Consider the following 23986-nt stretch of genomic DNA (forward strand, 5'->3'; position numbering starts at 1 on the left):
ACTCGATATAAGTTTACTTAAGAAACCAGAAAACAGATGTTATGTCTCATTCATTTTGTTGTATAGGCTCAGAAAGGTAATTACTAACAAAACTTGGAAATCCTGATCTCTGACAACTGAATTACATTTCTGTGTGTGTATACTGTATACCATGAAATGTCCTGGAGTTAAGAGTTACAGATTCTGCAGCTGGCCTAAGGGAACCTTTCAAGACATTTGGTATTTATAAAGGGTCAAAGATTACAAGCAATGCTGACCAGTTAATTGCTTCGGGTGAAATAAAATGAAAGTAAGAAAACCATTTTGCATAGAATCAGAGTGTAATTGTTGGAAAAAGTTAGGACAAAAAAACCCACTCATTTAGTGCTAAAACAGATTACCAAAGGTATGCCTGGATCTGAAATTGTCTATAATAATTTTTGCTTTCATAAGCAATGATTTTACTTTCAGAACATGTGATCAGATTCCAAGTTTACTGTGAGCTTTCATGAGTGAATACAAAGATTAAAAACAGAACAAATAGGTAACTCTATTCTGTACATAAACCCTGTTCTTCATCACAACTTATGACAAATTGTGCTAATGCAAAGCTAGTGGGAAAGTCTTCAAGGAAAAAGGTAAAACAAAATTCTGTTTGGGTGGGAGTGTCTTTTTTTACATATTTGAACTTAATAAAACAGAGAAACAAACTTTTGTAAATCTAGGAACTGATGTCCTTGCTTTATATGCAGCTTTCAGGGTTATTTCACCAGGTGACTTTTAACACACAAGTTATATTTAATTCCTACTTAACACTTTTGATGATGTTTGAGCCACAGTACGTGCTATGATTCTTTTCCTTTGCCGTGCAGTTTTAAAAAGGGGGTTGAAAATGAGAAAAAAAAAAAATGTGTATTTTGGCACTCCAATGAATATACCAATTGAGCAAGAAGTTGTTTTGACATAGTGTTTTATTAAGCATAAGTGTGATCTACATCATAATACTACTTAAAAGATTGTAGTTTGTATTGGAAGGAATTGAGAATCTAAGAGATCCACAGTAACTTAGAATGACTTCCTGAATTAGCACCAAGTTTTCATTAGATCTGCTACTGCTTAGTCTTGTTTGTAGAGACAGTCCTCTGATTCTGTTGGAATCTCAAGACGAAGGACATTATCGAGAGTCTTAAGTCATTCTGAGATGAGTAAACTCAAAGAATTACATCATGATGCTTTGCAAATCCAATGACCTTCTTAACTCTTTCACTGCCTTAAGATATTTGATTTTCCTCCAGGAAAGTACATCTAATTCACTCACTTAGTCTAGGTTGAAATACCACTTCATTTATGAATCTGGCATAGACAGAATTATAGCACAAGATAAGTGTCCCTTGTCAGCCCGCCCAAGAAGAATGTGCTTTTAAAGAGGGAACTGATGCACATTCTATCATGCGGTAAAACACCCCTTCTTGAAGCTAACAAGTCACAAAAGGCTGTTGTACATCAAACAGTCTGAAACTGCACTTCAGTTACTCTGCTGACTTTGTATTGTTTTATTTTGTTCTGTTGATAAAGATATAGAAGAATAAAGGCTTACATTGGCTAAAATACTCAGTCTGGAGTGAGGTCAACAACAAGAGGTGACAAAAAGTTAGTGTTGGTTTACATCACCATTAAACTGAAATAGAACATCTAGAGAATATACAAGGTAGATTTTTTGTCAGGCATCTGATACCTCGTACGTTATTAAAACACAAAAAGCTGTACAACTGAATGGAACAAAAAATGCATAGTCTACCGGAAGAATTTAGCCTTCTTTCTTATCAGTGCATTGTTCTTTATTACATAAGGATATATGCAGATTTATACATCAATCCAAGAATTTCACAGGTTTTATTCTAATATTTCAATACCTCCTTAAATCACAGATCTGTGCAAATATCCAGTGTTTTCTACCCATACAATCTTACTGAGGTATTAGCGATTGGAGTGGTAAGTAATTTTGGTACATACAGTGCTCAAGCATACCTGTTTGAGGCTAGTACTATGCCAAGCAGCTCCTGCACAGATGGCTATGCTGATTCTTGTGAGAAACCTTATAAGTGAAAGTTAATGACAGAGATATTGTAAAGAAAGGTCTGGGGCACAAAGATGTGCAAACATGAATGCGGATTTCTTAAAAAAGTGAATTCATTTTTTAAAAGAGAATGACCTTTTTTCTTTTTTCTGCTATAGAAGTCACATTCCAGGAATGGTGATTTCTGTAATGATATATCTGTGCTGGTTCTCTTCACAAAAGCTCAGTTTGGGAATGTTAGAGAAGCTTACATGGTATTTTTGTTTGTTTGTTTGTTTTGGCTGGCATTTACTGAAAATAGAGTGACTGGCAAAAAATGAAGGAAAGAAATTAAAGCTTTCCTACATCACTCCTTCTAGCCTGGGGAATACACAGGAAATTGGAAAGCCAGAAAACAAGAAATGTTGTCCTAGCACCTTCCAAAAACTTTTTCTAATGTTTCAATGCCTTTCAGAACCTACCTCTGAAACATGCAAGGCTGAAGACCTTAGCACAATTGAAATAACATCATCCTCTCTGCCAGTGTGGTAAATGAACTATTCCTGTAATCTATGCTGGCAAAATAAATCATTTTCCAGTGTTAGCTGAAGAGTTTGTACAGTCTCTTCATTATTATCTCTCATTGCATGCTGCCCGTCCCTCTGATTTATCACCTAAATTACTGGTACGAGGACTCCCTCATATGCAGGGATAGCTCCATTGGCTAATTCAGGCTAATAGGAAGGGGAGCTGCTCCGAGGGAGTGCTCAGTTGGCAGATCTGAAGAGGACAGTGGTAATCAGCTCGGGGCAGTGCTGATCAGGTGGGAACTGTAATTTCTTTGTCTGGCAGAGATGGAGCTAGGAGAGCACATACACCCACGGCCTCGGCCACATGTAAAGTTGTGTCACTCTGCTATCATTTCCACAACAAAAATTCTGGATCTTTAACTCAAATGAGAAAAAAATCATGCTTTTTTCTTTAGAGCTGCCTAGCTCAGGCTCCACATATGAATGAACTGTGAACACTGTGACATTTAGCAATGCTGTCTGTAACCACTAAATCGCAATCTGCCACGAGCAGAACTGAAACACGGCACTGTTCCACTGCTCCCTGACAAATACCCGAGTCGCAGCTAGAAGAGCATGTGTTCGGTATCCTTCTGCAGGTCAGCTGCTCTTGCATTCATCAGTATTCACTGATGGGTGAAGTGGAAGATGTTAACAGTATGAATTTGAGGGGTTTCGATCAAACTATGTAAAAGTCAGGTGGGTATCTTTGAATTATCAGTAGAATAATTTATTTTTATTACACAGTGTTTTATTTAAATAAAACATTAATTTTTCTTTTCTAACTTTAGTACTTCCAATTTATTTGATTCTCACTGCTCCCTTAAAAACAGAACAAGGCAGTTATTAGAGACTCTGTATGAAGAAAATTCAAAGCGACACATGGGAAATTCTATCCATCTTTGAAAGAAAGCAAGTCCCTGTTGTAAGGGTATTTGGAAGGGAAGCCTCTGCTTCATTAAGGTTATTCAATCAAGGTCACAAGAACACATGGAGACACAGATCTGGTAGACAAGGCATAACAGAAACAATACTGAAGACCAAAAGTCTCCAGTCACTAGTTGACAGGCCATCAAGAAACTACAGGCATCACTTTAGAAAGAGACTACTTGGACTTTGTAGCTGGTGAGAAGAACTAAACAAGAGGAACATGAGGATCTAGGATACTTGAGGGATTTCTGTTGGCCTATGTAAAATTAATGAAGGAATGTTTAGGGGAAGGGGGCTGTGGAGCAACAAAGGATGAAAGAGACAAAAAGGAGTAAAAGGAGCCCATCACGTACAAACTGTTGCTGCTCAGTATGGTCATCTGACTGAGCCCTGTACCTAATCACTGCAGTCTGCCCTGTCTTATTATTAAATATTTTCTTAACTGTGTAATCTCACTCTTTACCCCATGTGTGTGAGAGTGCTGTGAGGGCTGTGCTGGTATTCGTAGGGACACATGAGCGCAGGGTGCCTGGGAGATGAGCATGCGAGTGCATGCATCTGTTCGCTAGTGAGCATCACGCTGCACCAGCCAACAGGTGGGAGATTAAGGGAGTGGGTAGGAGGGCTCAGCACTGGCTCTGAAGATGCTGTCTCTTCCCTGAAGAACCTAGAATCTGAGATCCCAGTGTTGCAGCTGGATACTGACAAATTGAAATCAGTGTATATCAATAGATTTTCAGAATCTGATGAGATTAACTTGATTTTAAAGTCAGCACATGGGATACAAAGAAACAGGAAATTCAGGAAAACAAACAGACAAACATTGGAGTTCTGGGGTGAAAGGAAGATTTTTGGAATGGTTCAAGTGAAGTAGTGGTTTGTTGTTTTTTTTAAGGATCATTTAAAAGGGTTAAGTCTAAAGTTATTAGATTTTAAAATCATTAGATCTTAAGGCAGGACAAAAAAGTATTGTATGCATGTGTACTGTCTGCTAGGGAAAAAATATCTTGCCTTCCGAGAGATTAGGTTAATAAAACAAGCAATTTGCTTACATCTCCTTTGTAATAATTTAACTAAGAGTTTGGAGATAATATTTTTTGAAATGTACTATTTGAATATTAAATATCTATTAAATACTTTTAAATACTGTCAAATGAAAGATGAAACCCAGGAAAATACAGCTGTTTATATCATATCACCGTTCCTCTGAATGAGATCACAGTATAATTGAATGAAATATATGTATCTAGAAGGTCATTAATTAGCCAGCATGTAGTAGTTCACAAGACCCGCTAATATATGGGACTTCTGGGAGCTTTTTCAGATTGCAGCAATTGATTTTGCCACAGAGCCAAAAACTGGAAAGTAGCTTTAATATATTTTTTCCCTCTTCTAGAAACATACCTGATAAATCTGGCAGTGCCTTTTCTTTTCTTACCCACTGTTCAAATCAGACCATAATTACTCTGGCATCAAGGTCAGGCAACTTGGCTAGCTCTGAAAGATATCAGCTGTTTTTCTCATGGTTGCTGAACCTCTCTTAGACAAATTTTGCATTGTTTTTTGTGTCAGTTTTATCGTGGAACATCGTGCTGCCATCTGGGAAGAAAAACACCATGGTACAGGAGCAGCTGGTGAATGAGAATGGCCAAATAAACATTGGCACTCATTCTGCCATTAGGTGAGATAAGAGGGCTGAGGCCAAGCCAAAAGAGACAGACCCAAACTACTGCCATTATCCTTCACTGTCCCTTTCCCCCTTATCTCTGTTTAAAAACACAGCTATCATTCATTTTAGAGAAGGGCAACCAAACCTAGCTATCAGGTGTTGGACATGCCCTTCTGAAGCCTGGAAAACAGAGATATCCAGAGTAAAAAGCATCTGAATTATCTTGCCAATTGGCTGAGTGACTGGATACTTTCATTTCACTGGAAAAATAACAAGAACATTTCATATTTCTATAATGATCCCTGTCATAGGAGCTCAAAGTACTTTAGACATAAATTAATTCTCTAAGCACTAGGGAGCACTAAGGGTAGGGAGCTACTAGCACCTTTTTCATAGGCAGGCAAGTTGAGGCATAAAGAAGCAAATACCTATCTTGCATAGGGTTAGGTATGGAGTATGTGTTAATGCCATGAATAAACCTATGCTGCCTTGCCTTTTGCCCTGCCAGCACCCTGATTTTCCCTCCGGACTTGAGGCCAATACAGAAATTTAAGGAGACAATGTACTTACCCAACTTTTACTGCCAGAAACACAAAATACTGTGTGGGGTGCTATTCCTGCTTATTTGTTGGAGAACCGAGCTGAGCTACTTATTGGGCATCCCTTACTGGCAGACACATTGCAGGTTAGAGGAACTACTACATATAGCCTTACATGGCACTGACCTTCTAAAAGGTATGTGGGGCAGGCTGATTCTTAACCACCAGACACCGAGCTTCTGGAAGTAGCTCCTTTGATCTTAGAGTACGTATGCTTGAATTTGCAGCACAGGTCAGTTGAGAGTGTATTTGCATATCTACATTTGGCACAGACATGACACATTCAGCCATGCAGCTATTAACCAAGATGGCCTAAGACTGCCTATCAGCTAGAGGTTCTTGGAAGTTTTATTTAAAGTAAAATATCACTTCTTTTTTAATAATTAGCATAAATGGTTGTCAGACAAAAAGCTGGAAATTTGAAACTGATAAAAAGCAGCCTGTATGGTATTTAAAATTAAGAATGGATTATTCCTTGTAATCCATTATGTTTGTCTTGTGGCATCAAACACAGACGCAGTTGTCTGCTCAGGCTTGACTGCCAATAGTCTTTACTGGCTGATGGCTGTTTGGGGAAGAGTTTAGTAACCTCAGTTCATTTCCCAGTGATAACAGCTGTCTTCCTCCCAGATTCACATATAGCACTGATAGGCATGCCTGTCAGCCTCAGTAAGGTTAACTTCATTGTCTTTCCTTTGCACAAAACACCGTCACTAAGGTCCTCTAGTGGGGCACACTAGGGCAACCTAAACAGCAATGACCCTAAAATGCTTGCTCTGACCTGACACCGTTTATTGCTATGGAAGTAAGAGCAAAGGTAAATCCAACCCAAAATCACCTTGGTTTGCTTTCTTATGTTTTCTATGCAACTGCAAAAGACCAAGCAGCCACAGTTTGTGGCCTTTCGTGGTTCAGTGGGAAGAACTATCATCAACCGTGACCTCCTGCAGTAGCACAGACCACAAAACTCAACATCGTTTTTATGGACTGGGAGTCAAAAACAGGCAGTTATTCAATGATAAGGGGATAAGCCTTGCTTCCTGTCATGTACAGAAGCCTTGCTTCCTCACATGTAATCCACCCCCTTCTTAGCTCCTTCCATTTCCCCTGGTAATCCTTTGTCCCCTGCACAAGCCTTCCAGTTCCTTCTGTCCTTGAGGTGAGGACTCTAATCGCTGCAACTATTAAGGTTAATTCAAAGCTCCCTGTGTGTGTGTGATGTTTGGCTTCAACTCTGGAAATGTCTCTAATGGGCTGAATTCCGTCTGCCTTTCTCTCAGTGGGAGCGCTATTTTAGGTCTCTCTCCTCTGCAGCTCTATTCATATTCATAAACTCATGCCATTATGCCTTCACCAAGTTGCTGGGAGAAGGGACCCTTGCAGATGGATGCCGTGTGCTGTCACATCAATGTTGTTTCAGAAAGCTGCGCTACTTACCAAACACCTAGACCACTGGGTGCAACCACAGTCATGGCACATGGACAGAGCCCCAGAAGACATGAACCATGTAGCCACATCTCATGGTGGCCAACTGTCCTGTTATAGTACCTTTACTACAATAGATTTGTTCTACCCTTTTACTTTCCCAGGACAACTTTTGATCACCATGGAGAATGCTGATGTTGCCATTTGCTTAACTCCCCCCCCCCCAAAAAAAAAAAAAAAAAAAGAATAGAGAAAAAGACAAATTAGTGAAGGATGCAAAAGTCAATGAAAGAAAACAAAAATTAGGTGTTTTCAAAAAACATATTTAGTGAAATGAAGAAAAAATACTTTAAATCACTGATTCCCAGAACATTTTTACACATTGGCATTACAGATATTTTATAAACCTGGACCTGTTCTATCAGGAACAAATTCAAAACACCTGAGCTGAAGACATTTTAAAACCTTTGGGAAAAAAGAAAAAAAAAAGAAAAAAAAGTGACTGTGAATGAGGCAGTGCAATGTTCCAGGGCTAAACATGGAATTTTAGTAGACTGATGCTGTTTTTGTGTGGGAACTACTCAGATGCTGTGTCATTAGTGTAATATCCTAAAAACATGTCAATACCACACAATAGAGGACACCCCAGTGGGAATCTGCAGTGGCCATCTGGTACAATATACCACCATGAAAAAATATCTGTTCAGGTCCTGAATGTAATTTAGGCTTATCAAGTATTACGCCTACATTAACTAGCCTTAATAATGTGCCCTAAAACTAGCCCTTGTATTGTCTAATTCATTTTTTTCTGAGTATAATATTAATTGCATACTCTTTTAGTAAAGTATTTCAGTTGCTCTTGTCTGTAAGCAGTGTAAACTGTGTAAACTGTAAACAGTGACAAAGAAACATGCTAGTTTGGGGGGGTTTATTTTTCTTTTTTCCCATCGGTTTTGTACTACAGAGGATGAAAATCTGAAATTTTGCTTTGCAGGAAAAAAATGTGTAGCTTGATTGATCCATGGTGACTTTGAAACTTCCCTTTACATTTTATTGTGCTCCAACTTCACTTTGGTTTAAATGTCTGACTGAACTCAGTATCTCAAAGAGAACAGTACTAAAAGTGGTCTCCCAGCAAAATTCATGCAAAGTTTGCAAAAACATCAGCAGTTCAGAAAGTAACTGAATACAACCTGTTGTGACAGTGGAATCTTGACTATATGGTGTGACAGTGTCAGGTCACAGCACAGAGGGGAGGTTATGAGGACGCTATGGTCTTGAATAGATACAGTTCTGGCCTGTATGAAAGCTTGAGATGCTAGGTAGGTGCTGGGAAACATGCCATTTAGCATGTCACCCAGCTGCAATACTACTCTGCCCCTCAGAATCATGGATCTGCTGGTTATTTGTGCTTTACCTGTGAGGACTCAGTCTGACAGTGAGATGTGCTGCCATTATACTAAAGGCAGGTGCAATGGCTTTGAGGCATCAAGTGGGGGGCCAAAGAAGGTATGTTTCGTTTGAGAGACATGACAGTGAAAGGGAAACAGTGAGTATAACAGGGTATTCAGAAGAAATTAGATACTAAACTATTTCTTTGACCCTAAGCTTCTGGATGGTCCTAGGCAAATCACTATGTGATTTTTCACTCCATTATTAGTTTTGACTTACATAAAAGAAAGATGGCCTCAGTAACAACCCTGATAAAATGCTGTGGGTAAAAATGCTTTGAGATAGATTTTTCTTTCCTAATAAAAGCTGTATAAAGACTTAGATAATTCCTATTGCTCATGTCACAAACCAGTCAGTGCATCGAATCTCAGTGTCCAGCTGGTGATAAAATTATTTCTCCTGTGGCTCTCCAATGACTCTGCAACCTGCTTTTCCCACAAATTTTTCGTCACAACTGCAGCAATGAATTCTACGCACAGTTTTGTTACAGTCATTTTAGAAATATACACTGAGAAACAGAAAGAAAGAGTGAGCACTGTGTAACTGTTCTCATTTGTGCATCTTCTAAGGTTCCTACAGGCTGAGAACATATATCCTGCCATTTCTTTTGGGACTGTCCTGTAGTGGTAACCAACACATACCAGTAGAAGCCTAGCTGCAACAGCACGGAATTCATAGCAGACTGGAAATGCCTCCAAACAAACTAGATAACTCTTCAGTTTTTCTCTCTGGAAGACATCCATACTACTCTGGGTACAATCTTCTCAGTATCAAGGTATGTGTTTTGAAATTAGCTTATGTATGCCCTCAAATACTGCACTTGTATTACTGTAACGCATCCTGGCAGTAGGTAATGATGTGCTATATTCTTCTTGTCCACAAGATGTCAATGCATCCTAAGAATTCTAGTGCCCATATCTGCCAGTTTCTGTATAAAACGAGGCCTAAGTGCTTGTTTTGTTTATTAGCGTTTAGTATAACTACAGTGCCTAGGCCACCATAGCCATGATTTTTACAGGGTCCACTGAGCAAATGCCGCTGCTCATAACTGATACTAATGGCATGGATCACTCCGTCCTGCAGAATGAACTTTTGGGAAGGGTGCAGATCTCAGAGATCTTATGCCATGTAGTCACCTGCTTGTCCTGTCAGAGACCTGGAAGGAGACATCAGGATGGGGCAGTTAGCAGTACACATGCATGCAGAAGGAAAAACAAAGTCTGTTCACTTAGGCATTATGCTTATTAGCTTGAACTCCCAAAGGGGAGCTTTGCAACATCTGACTTGCTCAAAGCGTGGGTGGAATGAGTCTATATGTATCAACAGCTGTCCCTGTTTCCTGATACATTTCAGTTTAAAAAAGGATTAGAATTAGACTTATGGAAATTTGAATTATTGCTGGTCTGTATAGAAAGCTTTAATTTTGCCCCCATTTACATGACAATATTATTGTAATAACATGAATGTCCTGAATTAAAACCAATGGGATAAAGAAAATCGTTTTTCTCTTCTGGTTATAAAGAACTCTTGAGGGATATTAGGGAAGTGCTAATTTTGCTGTGTTTTAACAAATTAATCTTTTATTTATATCCCATATAAATAGTTGAAGGTCATAATATACTTGTCTGATGTCTGAAGTCATTCATACAAATGAAATGGACCGATGTAGCCCTTATTTGCCTTGATTTAGAGTTAGCTGGAATGGCACAAAAGACCTAGTTTATAATGTTTGAATTTTGACATATGTCAGCAGGACCTAAGAATGTTAAATTGGTGTATCTGGAAAGGGAGAGGCCAGGGTGGGTACTTTTACTGGCATTCCCCCAGGGGAGAAGCAGCCAGCATTTATGAATGTGTTTCAGTAATGCAGTAACTGCTGCCAGTTTGACAGAAGCCAAGTTTTGCCAAATGCCTGTTCATTTTTTCCATAGACCTTTAATATTTTCTTTCAAAAGAGAAGTATGGAAAATGGACTGAATATCATTTTTACAACAGAGGAGTGAGACTTGTTCTCTCTTGAATCTTTTAGAAAAAAATATATAATTGTTTATGGTTAATTTTGTGTAGTATAAACTGCAATTCAAGCATTGTCATTCATTTGTCTCTCATTTTGAGGAGGAGATTAATTCTGATCCCATTTACTTGCATAAACATTTTATGGAGTTAGTGGAAGTGAAATAAAATGATATAAATTCAGAATTAGTTTTATGTAATATCATTGGTCATTAGTTGTCTAGTGCATGATGTTTTCATTCTGTTTTCCTTGGGATAAATCTGGAGCAACATGCACATTTCCATTTCTACTAACTGGTAGAGAAATACAGAGGGAACTTTTTGCTCTTAAAATCCTTAACTGAAAGGTATTAAACAGGATCAAGTACTACCATGATTTCCTGCAATCAAAGTTTACTCATTTGTTTCCTGCAGATAAATGTTCTACTGTGGAAAACACAAAGAGTTTGTAGGTGGTTTTTTTTGTTTATTTATTTATTTATTTATTTTTCTTCTTACCTTGATTCTTAACAATAATATGCTTCTACCCATTTCTGTTTTTATTTTTTATCTATCAGAAATTATATCACATGAATAGTAATACTAATAAAAGTTCACAGAGGCAAAGCATCTGTATTTCAATATAAATCTACCGTGTCAATGAAAGGAGGAAAAGTTAGTATTCTCTCCTAGAAACATAAGTGATACAACTGGATACGGTGTGGAGGAAAATGGAACTCCTTTTTCCCATTACAAAAATGGCATCTTCCAGGATCAGTTCAGACACAAAAAGCTGTGCTCATAGGATCTGGTGCTATAACCAATAAGCCTCCCACCTGTGGGATCTGCCACTGCTTTGGGTATCTGAGTCTGGATATTTCTCATGCTCAGTGTAAGTCAAACATCTACCTGTTGTCTACCAGCTGGAAGCTGAAATCCCTAAGCTTCTGGAGTCAAACTTTTATAAAGGCTAAAAAACCCTGACATAGTTAGTTGGGTTTGGGTGATTTTTGTGGGGGTGGGTGGGGGTGGGGCTTTAACTAAGTTAGCTGGGCTGGCAAGACTGACTGGAAACAGATTGGTTGCCACTTCAATACAGCAGATAAAGTTTTGCTTATGAATTCATACCCTATTCCACATACTTTGTGCAACCAAACACTCCCTGGTTGTGCCAAAAAGCCAGAAAGCTCTTATCTTCTGAGATGAACTTGCAGAAAATGTGTTTTGACAGAACAGAACGGAAAATTAGCTGAACAAGAATTACAGACTAGGAAATAGGAACTAAACTGGTTTTCTTTTGATTTTTCGATAACATTTTAATCAACAATACATTAACCTTTCCTAACTAGGAATATCCTCAGATCCACCTCTGGCAATCTCTCTTTGTTCTCTGTCTCTGTCTCTGTCTCACTCTCTTTCCCATCCTTGATGTCCAGGTATATTTCTGACAAGTCACCTCAATAATAAACTATTCCCTTTCTTCCTTTTTTTGCTTTGATAAATAGTGAAATAACAACGTTTTGCACTTTGTAAAACATTATCTTTAGCATGAGGTGACAAGTGATGAGACAGTTAATCTCTTAGGAGCTGAAGTTCCAGGCATTAAGCAAATTCAGGCATTTCTGCATTATTATACTTCCATCACATTTTGATGATCTTCATTAAAACTGTAACTTTTGGTTTTCTTCTCTAAATGAAAGCTTAGAGTCTAAACAGCAGTTAAAACAACTGCTTTTTTTCCTAAACTCATACAAGTATTTTGCATCTTGTTTCTCATAGAAATGCCCATTCTTATCCTTGTGACTTTGCAAGTATAAAGAGAGGTAATCTATTTTAACAGCTTCAAGTGGAGACACCGTATGTTGAAAGGAGAAGACAACCAGTAAGTCAAGTACCTACCTAACAAAATCCCGATTTCAAACACTGCATAATATACATAAAATGAGAATCAGAGTAAAAGCTAAATTTTTGTGGCCAATAGTCTACGTATGACTTCCTCTCATCAAGAGAGTAATCTTTCAGGAAGCTTTAAATATGCTATTTTCAAAGGACACTGAAAGACAAGGGTAGCTTCAAACCCCCTTGTTAAACTGCTCCATAGTGCACAGCCACACCTGATTTCACCTCCTTCCTGTAATTAGTCGCTAAGAATTTTGTCTTTAACAAACAGAACTTCTGTATGCAGCATCTGAATTTGTGGCAATTATGTTTATTCATTTCCACCAGACTGGTAGGGAAGATAGATCAATAGACAACATTTTGACCTGAGGCTTGTGAGATGCAGACTTTGTGTCTGTACTATATGAGACCTCAAACAAATCACTTTGAAACAGATACTTTCAGAAATAGATAGGTGTATCTCCCAACTCTATTGTTCTGTGTTTCAGGTGGCTGACAACCTCTGTGGGTCTTGCTTTTAGTTTTGCTATGCCTGTATTGTCCTTTGATGGTAGTTTTCATGACAAGACTATGGCATGAGATTTATCCGAACAGGCGTAGTGTTCTCCATCCACATCATTGTCTAGACTTTCTATGGTCAATGGAGAAAAATAGGCCTTGGAGGGCATGATTCATCTGTTCTTTTAGCAGATGATTCATGCCCTAAAAGTGTCTATTTCTCTCCATTGACTAGAAAGGAACCTTAGTCCTCACTACCCATAATTGAATAAGAGACCATGGTCAGCAGGTCTGAAAGTGTGGCTTCAGGAACATCTGGAGGGTCACCTTTAAAGTACATAGTGTATCACCTAATGGCTTTAATACTGTGGCTTCCTAAGCTCTGACAGGGTGACAGCAGCTGCCTGAAGCTTCATAGCTTTATGAAGTATCTATGAAGACATGAGTAAAGGGAAAGTGCCATGTTCATAGCCATGCTTGAGATTAAAGAACAATGCAGAGTCTAGCACTTACATATTTCACTAAAATGTTGAGGGCAAATATCTCAAAGATTTTGAGGAGCTTAGATACTATAGTGTTGAGGGCCAAATAAGGGCCAGCTGAGATAGATAAAGTCTGCTATTTGGAATTATGTGGTTTTGTACATCATGATCTTCTGCACAGTGGTGCTTGCCAAGTGTACAGCAAAAGCATTTCAAGCACTAAGACATTAAGAATGTCATTCCGGAAGCAGTTAAATTGTTGCTGACCAGATATATGCACCCTGAGAATTAAAGTCTTTTTTTATGTTTTGGGGGTTTTGCTAGATTTTGTTTGTTTATTTGTTTGTTTTTCTGTTTGTTTTTGTCTTGCCATCCCCCTACATAGTCTTTTTTTCTCCAGATTTTTTTTTCCAAATTAATGGAAAACCATTCCACATGTAAATACTGATCCAGAATGATCATTAAACATCTGTTAAAACAGGCAAGAGCCAGGAAAAACTTCAGCTGGATTGCAATTATTGTTCTTGAGAGGGTCAGCAAAGGATGGAGAAAGCACACAGAGCACAGGAGGCAGCCAGAGTCTTTCAGATTTGGTGGGCTATTTTTTCTTTTTTCTTTTTTCCTTTTTTTTTTTTTTTTTTTTTCCCCAGAATCATTACTGTTAGGAGGAACCAAATGTCTGAGACTCTTCTGTCCCAAGGGGTACATGGCCCCCTAGGGTAGGGTAAGACGAATAACTTGTGTTTCACGCCTGCTGCACTTTGCCATGTTGTGAAGTGCACAGATATGACAAGGGTTATGGAGACCATAGAAATGGATGTTTCTGCATGTTTTGACAGAATGCACCCAATAAGCTATTTCCCATGCCAAAGTGGCAAACTACACTAGCTATCCACAGCTTAGAAAGCACTTTTATCTCTACAGAATTTTGAGAAACAAGTTCTGGTGAACCTTTCTTCTGAAATTAAAGATGTTTCTGCCTCCAGCTGTCCATCCCACTCTTCTGCCAGGAGTTACCACAGAGTTGGTAGAGGGGAACATACGTAGCACTTCCACTGAAAAAGCCTGGTGTCCTAGGATAAACCATCATAGAAGATGGACAGCAGCCAGCACCACCTAGATGGAGTGGCTATGAGACAGATATCTTCCTTCTGCATTGGTACAGGAACCTTTGGCTGAGCGTGGGGTAGACAGCTACCTCCAGGAATGTCTTAACTCTAGAGCAGCTCAGCTATTACAGCTCCTACTAACTTCACGCTTTGTTGATAGAAACTACCAGGAAAGCCTCTATGCACTAATACATAGAGCCTTAAATGTTACTTGCTTTCATAGAGGCACAGTGTCTATCCAAGTATGAAATCTGAATGAAGCTATTGCAATATAAACTCCGAGCGTATAGCTTTTCATTCAGAGGAACAGGGGCAGAACGCTATCAGTCTGGCTGAGTCTGTTCAAATGGAGTTGCCATCTGTTATCAGAATGTCACGTTGCCCAATTAAAACAATATGACTGGATTACAACAGTTTGAATAGTATTTTTTTGCTAGACTGTTCCTGATTCTAAAAAATCTACCATTCCTTCTGGCTGCTTCTGCACCTGCTAATGCAGACAGTGCAAAGAAATAGCAAGCTTGTCATTTATTAACCGTATGGCCAAAAAGTTAGGTCTGAACCTGAAATTTCTGCATTTGGCTGATTGTCCAGTAGTCGTTTCTCCATTTTTTTTCTGAGGAAGTGCATAAATTTTGATATGAGAAAAATTGCTGCAAAGCTTTTGTATACACATAGTACATGGCTACTAAGGATGTGAGTTTATCAAGGTAGACAAACTCTTTTTTTAAAAAATGAATTATTTTTACTTTTAAAAATAAGATTTTAAAAGTAGTAAGTTCTTCACTTTCATCTTAATTTAGAATGCTAAACTGGTAATTCTGAATGTTTCTTATTATATGCCTAACTCATTATAACAGAATTTCTGTATTTAGAGTGTTCTGCATTTATCAGCTTTTCTGTAAGATGCAGATGAACATTCCTTTCGGAGGTAGTTGAGCTTTCATTTTTAAATTGTATTTTTGAAAAGACAAAAAAAAGCAAATGCAAAATGGATACCAGCAGCTCAAACCTGTGTTTTCAAGAACAAAAATAACTGTTGACTGGAGAATTAACATGATGGCTAAGAGAGTAAGGCAAGTCTGTTAATCAAAGACTCTATTAGTTTCCACCTCTAAAGCACATTTATTTTACTTAAATGAAATGTTCAGTTTGATAGCTGCCAAACATATCAGTCAGTACTGGACAAAAAGGTCTTTTAAAATATGCTTTATAACTGTATTTACATTTTTTCTTACAAAGATTTTAATTTAAGAAAGTTAGAATACCTATAAGGTTGGATTTCCTAGTTTTCCTATCCAGACCATCATGAAAACATAGCCCCTAGGATTCCCATCCAGCTTCCTGCACACTTTCTTGTTGTCTAGTCTTTGGCCACTGATAGGTCCCTGTACAATTGCAATAGCCACACTTGAGCCAAGCACAGGAGTGGATTACATACCTGTAAAACTGTTCCGTGGTTCTGAAAGTATATTATACCACATCCCGTTAGGTGTCAATCCTGTTGCTGTCATTAATGCAGTTAGCCGTGGCACCAGTTTTGTACCCTTCCCTCTGACATTTTGGCTATGCTGAATCTACTCTGCACACTGCTATACTTCTGCTTTTGCTCTCTTTCTATCACCTTTAGAAATCTTCAGTGTTACTTGTGTGGTTTTAGTGTTCCTGTAGTGGGAGGGAGAGGAACTGAAGGCTAGTCGTGCTCTATTCCTCTGTCAATCTGCAATCATTTAGAGCTGCTATGGGTATGGAATAAGTGAGTCCTAGGTAGGGATTGATGAGGAAGGGGGGTTGGATAAAGTATTCCTCTGTTTCCAGTGCCATGTACCATCAACTTTGTTCTGAAATCCTCCCCAGACAGGTTTTGACCTCCAACAAAATGCTAATATTCCCAGATTAGTAAGGAGTGAGAAAGATCCCCATCCATAGTTTTTTTACTCTTTTAAAATCCCGATGACTTTATATTCAAAAGATTTAGGTTTAAAATACTCAGTGGTAACATGAATTTTGTATCATGAAAAGATTCACATGGTGTCACCAACCACTGGTCCACCACACTTTTTAAGCCTTGTTTACCTATGCTTTATTTTTAGGATGCAACCTTTTTGTGGTTTCTTTCCACTAATATTGTCTCAGTCTCCCATCAGCACAGAGCTGGTATTTGGTTTTGAGGGCTCTAGGGAGAAAACAAGTAGTGGGGCTCCAAGTGACAAGTCTGCCGTGACACTTGAGTCTTGGACTTCCTGCCCACTTACAGAGGCTCAGGCTAACATTTGCCCTAAGAGATATTTTTTTTTTTCTATTTAGAACTAGGCCATTGTGTCTTAGTGAAGACTGCAGACTCCTGAGGACTTTGAACATTTCTTGAGAGGAAATTCAAGTTTGATTTCAGAGCATACTTTCCATAACATGTGATGCTAGTAATAGAACTACTAATAAATGACAATTATTTAAGTAATGAAAAGGAGCGTAGTTCTTAATCACATTTAGTAGATTAGACATGACATAGCAAGTCAAACAAGACATAGTAAGTCAAACTTGATGAAAAGTAAACTTGATCATTTTTTCTCGGTTTCTTGGTTTCTCTCTGAGTCTCCTAACCACTCATGAGGTAACTTGTCCTGCCACCTGCATGAGCTGCCCAGGCATCCCAGCATATTCTGAAAACCATAGTAACTGCCTTGTAACCATGCCTCCTTCAAAGAGACCATCTACCTTACTTTCATATGTCAAATTTGTCTTTTATGAATTCCTATCTCAAATCTACTTCCTTTCATCAAAGCAGGTGGAGTACCATGAACACTTGAATTTTGTGCAGAAAATGACTTAAGTTCTCAATTGTCTCATCTCCATCATTCTGCTTACCACAAAATATCCCTGTGCTTCTTTATCAGACTAAAAGGAATTATAGATTAATTGAAAATGGCAAAAGCACTGAAGAGAAATTGGATAATTTTGTTTCATGAATCTGCACAGCTCCATAGACTGCAGAAGTAGCTACTTTACACCAGTTGTGGCCTACAGCAATTTAGAAGTCTGCTTTCACTGCTTCATCAGAATTGAAAAATGTTTCAATTACAGTTCTACATGCACCCAAACTGACTTTGACCCCTTTGCTTTTACTCCCCAATAACCAGGAGCAAATATAATTGCTTGTAATCCATACGGAGATGTATCACATGCCAGTCTTATTGCTGTAGTAAGTCGAAGGAGCAAAAGATGGAAAAAAAAAAAAAAAGATTGTCAAAATCATAAGATGGTGGCAAGAATATTTCATCCTGAATTATTATCAAATTATTATAGTCATTAGTAGATTGTTTTCTATGTTTTTTTTCCTGTTTTCAAATCACTTGTGAATGATGTGACTGACTTATCACTTTACCATGAAGTTGCATAATATCTGGCATTTATACTAACCCTATACTTTCTATATTTAAATGTCTCAAGTGAGAATCTTGGTTTTCCTTTTGAAAACAAAAACTTCTGAGCCTGCATGGCTACACTTGAAGAAAACTTCAAAACCAATGAACCTTAAAATTTGAAAAGCATAAAATCAAATGAGAATAACAACAAATTTTATTTATTTATTTATCTGCTTCTGAGTACCATAATAATTAGGCTAATCTGAAAGTGTCCATGAAACTCTCTCTTGATTTTTGAACAATCTGGGATTTTTAAGTGCTTTTTTCTAGGTAAGGAAGGAATCTTCCAGTCTCCATGTGGCAACACTGGGCTTAGACCTCCTCCCAGATTCCCATGTTCAACAGTGACACTAAGAATAAAATGTACTCAAAACCCACCAGCATCATCAGAACCCCAGAGTTAGCAAAGAACTGGAAAGAATCAAGAAAAGTTCTTTACCCCTGGCTTAAACCCACAGATCAGAATCAAACCCACCGTATATATAGGAAAGAGAATTATTTCTTTCTTTTGTCATTTTTTCCCAAATTCATAATTATTTTCCCCATAATGTGATGAGTTTTTCAAAGTGCGAAACAATCATAAAAATGTGGCTAGCTTACAAGTCTGTATTAAAACTGAGAAAAAAAAAAAAGGTATAAAACTGTTTTAAACTATTTGAGTAGCAAATCTTGAAAGTATTGCAGAAAGATGGTCGTGTTCTTAAGAGTTTTAGGGACAATCAGATATAGCTTTAAAAAAATAATTAAAAAGAAATTACTATTTTTGTTTCTTATTTAAGCAGCTTTCAGTCTGTGAACTATATGTAGAGTTCTTGTTCTCTGGCACAGTCAGGCAGTAACACATATTTTTTTTCCCAGGGCAGGAGCACGGAGCAGTAAAAAATAAAAATAAAAAAAATATTGTTTAGTCTATTTACTATTTTGAAATCTAAGCTTAGGGCAAGAGCTACATAAGTGTAACATGATGCTCATAGCATCCGGTCATGATTAAAGCAAAACCAATAAGGAACAACAACAAAATCCTTTTCTGTTTTAGCTATGCCTTAACAGCAGACAGGGGCTTTCACAATGGCTGTCTGGCACACCAGTCACTGCTCATTACGATGACACTTTGAAGCTCACCTTCACTTCTGCTAACAGGGAAGCTGATACTAAAAATTCCACTTCATCTTCAAGAACCCACTGTCAGCAACACAGTGTGACTCTTTGTGGGCCTGGAGGGGTGCTGGGAATACACCTAATGGTACACACACCAGGTGGAGTCACAGCTGAGCCTCAGGACAGAAAACCTTTCTGCAGGTGTTAATTCATAAGTAGCCAGTTTGGAGTACCACTGCATCTCACCCCTAAGTATGAACTGAAAATGACAAAATTAGCACCTCAAGTCTAAACCACAGTCCAGCACTGAATGTTTGCAAACCAGATTTCTACTAAAAGTCCAGATAAGTCTTAGGCTCAACATGTAGAGGAGAGAAACAGAAAGACAGAGACAGAGACAGAGACACAGTGAGACTACACTTACACATGTAGGTAGGTGTAGGCTGACCTGAGCTTGGAGCTGATAACCAGTCAACTAGCTTCTAGTCTCATGAGAAAGTTGGCTCGTTACATAGAGCACCTGTGGCTGCGCAAACACAGATCAGAGCTGTCCAGTGTCATATGATCAGTATCAGCACACTTCTGTATGGGCAGAGTCAAGGCAAAAGAGAAAGGAAGCTAAGTTGCAAAATTGGATGGAAAATTTTTGAAGCTTCAGACCAACAGCACATTCTGCAAAAGAACAACCTCTCTTCTGGCTTGATACTTTATCAGCACTCCACCATTACCACTGCTGTCCTTGTCACATCTCAATAAATTACCCGTGACAGCTTCAAAAAATTCTTCACAGGCTCTGAACACCTACAAAACTGGGTTGGCCTGGATTAGTCAGAAAAATAAGCTCAGCTGCAATTAGTAAACCTTTAAAGGAAATCCTGGTTTAAGCTTTGAGTGAACCCGCTCCTCTCTAAAGGGTTTCATCGAAACCACATGAAACCACATGAAATTCAATGCTTTTCGCTGTCTTTTGCTTTGACTGTTGAGTTCATTTAAGCCCTAAATTAAAAAGAAACCACAGTGCTTGAAATCTGTATGAAGTGACATTGGAAGTAGTGTGCCCTGGAGTTGAAACGGGAGCATCCCATCCTCAGCCACTCTTAGTAATTCTGCCATTTCCTTTTGCACATGAACAATTGCAAGCCACCATGTTGCTTTCATTGTCTGGAATGGCACAGATTTCCGTGCATTTTGCAAGGTACGGCCAGAGCTAGTTTACTGCATCAGCACAAACACCGGAACAAGAAATATGAGGCATGAGCTCCCCCAGCCCAGGTGGGGGCTAGCTGCACAGGCCTGCTGCCCCACCTAAGCTGGCCAGGCTCAGATGGTTTATACAAAAAAGATGTGGCTTCTACCCTAAGGCATTTCTTCATCTTTTGTTAGTTCACCTGCCCATGACAACAAGAAATGAACTTCTTCTAGACAAGTCACAAAGACTCTCTTGCTTTAAGCTACCTCAGTAAAATGAAAATAATCATATTTATCTAAGTGCTTTGAGACCTGTGGATAATCAGTGCTTTATCACTGAAACGGATCACTGATAATTATAAAACAAATCAGCAGTGCTGCTAACTGTAATGCAGTGTAATGTAGAGTATAATTGGAAGGATTTTAAAAAGTTTGTTCACCCTTAAAAGTATTACAGAACTTCTGTATATTGTGACTACTTCAGTTTATAAAATTTTTATTATTTTATGTCATGATATTGCTCCAAATATTTTGGCAAAAAACATTGCTCTTCCTAACTTAAGATTTTTACTTTTTTCCATAGTTGTATTAATCTTTGTATATAAGGATAGCTGCCTTACCTTTTAAGTTTAGCCTCTCATACAAAAACTTTCCAGCAATTGAAACAGTTGCAGTTTGCTGCAAATCATTGCATAACCATTTCCAATGTCAGAAACTTCCTCTGATCAAAGACTTTGGGGCAGCTTCTAGACCACAGTTTCTGCCGTATTAGCACAAAGATGCTGTAAGAACCATTCAGCCCAGTGGTGTTGCCTGAGGACAGGTCATGGCAAGAAAAGCTACGTACCTCAGCAAACTGCCATGGGGGACACTGTCCTGGGGACATGAAGGAAGCCCTGCTTCAGCCCCTGGGCTGTCCAGCCTCCAGGTCTACCATAAATGAATCGTAGCAGTGAATTGTAATAGGTCCTTTAACCTTTTTCTAGTCTCCTCAGTGAATGATGTCCTTATTCATTTAGATTCCTTCTGCTTTCCCTTGGGCTCACTCAAGTATTCGAGATTCACTCCTAACCACCAGTGCATCATTTACACGTATGTACATGTACTTACTTACGCCATTTAATTATGACACAGTTTCTGGCCTTGATCCAGCAATACACTTAAGCACATGCTTAGCACTGAGAAAGGCGGTATACTAGACCAAAATAATATAATTATTGCCCTAGGAACACAGCAGGCAAAGCAGTAAAAAGAAACCCATAAAATATATACTTTAAATGTGAGGGCTCGATCTGTTTATTGGTTCTGTAGTTCACAGCCCAGTGCTCCAAAATCTAGGCTCCATGTTTAGATTTTTTGTAAGTCAATTTTCTAACATGAATAACGGCAGAGAAAAATCCTCCCGACCATATAAAACTGCCGACAGTGCCATACGAGCCTCCAGGAGCTCCAAAACGATGCTTCTCTGAACAGAAACCCAGCTCCATATGCGGACAGGCTGGGCTTGGGAGCCGGTGCTAGGAGAATCCATTAGCATTCAGCTCGCCCCTGTGCAGCTCAGCTGTTGGGCAGAGTGAGCTAGTTGGTGACGTACTTGGGACTTTGGCAGAACCTCATGTGTTAGCCTCTTTCTCTCCCTGTTCTGATCTGAATGAATAGCCATTCTGCTTAATTTAACCTCCTCTTCTGCCTAAGTATGTACTCTGTCTATTCACCCTAAAGCTAGACCTCAGTATTTGTAGAACTAAAATTCTTCCAAATGTTCTAGCAGTGCTGATTCATTTGTGATTTCTTGGCAAGACTTTTATTCAAGAAGAATCCCAAGTGCAATTACAGTTATACAACATAAATGTGCTTTTTGCCACCATCACAACTTATTTTGCTCTCCTAGTCAGTATGAAATATATCCAAAAAATCATGTTTCATTGATACAAATCTTATCTACACAAAGAGGGATTCTTGCACTGTCTACACCCACATAGATACATCTGGCTTAGAGAGTAGCCAAATTTGTACAAAGACTTCTAACATAATATAGTCTCTTCTATGTGCAGAATCCAGCCAGTAAACAGTTTATGCTAGCATATCAGTAGAAGTCTGTTGCTGAAACCTGCATTGCATCTTTTTCCAACATGGTAACAGATCAGCTCCCAATTATCTATCCTTTACATTGCAATCCTTAACACAGTGCATTCCTTGACAAACAACATAAGTACAGCAGCTCAGAACCAGATTCCGCTAACAGGCACCACCCTACATAGCATTAAACTACCACAAATTAAGAGAAACTTTGGCAGAATTTAACAGCAAACACTATTCCAGTATGTGCTTCTGTCACTTGATTTGTCATGTAAATACATGGCTCGTATAGCTTTTTCCTTAATCGAGACACGGCAATATAACAACTTCCAGTGTGGTAAATGGCTACAAAATATTACATATAAGTACATATTGTCAGCATTCCTTTCAAATTATATATTTTCCAAACACAGCTTAATATTGTTTTTCACAGTATAAGTATGTCTCAAGCCCTATTGTGTTGGTTCATTGATTTTTACTATTGCAGAACTCTGGTGAGGATAGTGAGATTAAAACAAAATTCATCCCTTTGCCCACCTAAGCCCCAACAGGTTCTTCTTTGGAGAAGTTGTATTAATCTAAGTGTTTCCTTTTACACCAGATTTCTTCATTAAAATCAAAACCAGCAATGGAACTTCCAGAAACGTAATATTTTATATTCCAGAGAACTGTCCCCACGTCCAAGCGCTTTATGAAAATGAATAAAATAACCCTTACTAACTTTTTGAGGTATGAAAGTATTACTATTCTTATTATTGAACCTAAAGTGACATACTGATCTGTGAGCAAGCCAGTAATTCAATCCGTATCATCAGTTTCCTCTGATCATAACACATTCTTCAATAAAATTATTGCCCAATTTTGAAGACCACAAATATTTAGATATTCAACAGAATACACAAAATTAAAATAAATATTAGATGCTTACTAAATCTACTTCTTCGGGTAAAAAACATAAAGTATATATTTTTGATTTTTATATAACAAAATTAATTTGGGAACCATTAGAACATTGCTACTGACAGAATATGTAATACATCTATAACTGTCAAGGTAATGTAGTGCAATTTATATTTTCAGTTCATCAAAACAAGCTGGAATGTCATGTCATACAGGTAAAATAAATATAAAGAATACCCTAAAACATATTATTTCTAGAGAGATCTTTTCCAAAGCCAGCAGTAACTTCCCTGAGAAATTGTGCTTGCCCTACATGGTAGCTACCAGCCCGTAACTACCAGCCCAAAGAACTTCAAAATCGTATTTGGGATGGTCTAAAGTAACACCTGTTTTGGAATGTTCATGAAATAAGAATGACTATGCATACAATGAGCATTTCACTTATTTTTTTTTAATAGTGTTGGACTTGCTTTCGTAGGTGGTGAGCAAAATCTCACTGCTGTCTCAGTAGGCAACCTGAGTTGTAAGGCCCTGTTACAGGGAAAAAAAGTTAATAATGGCCAGAGCTCTCTCTTGTCTTTATTCATGCAAAAATCTCCTTCCTAGGGCATATTTTAATGAATTACTTTTATGGACAGAT

The sequence above is a fragment of the Anser brachyrhynchus genome (genome assembly GCF_964034855.1).
Source record: "Anser brachyrhynchus genome assembly, chromosome: 5".
Classification (NCBI taxonomy): Eukaryota; Metazoa; Chordata; class Aves; order Anseriformes; family Anatidae; genus Anser; species Anser brachyrhynchus.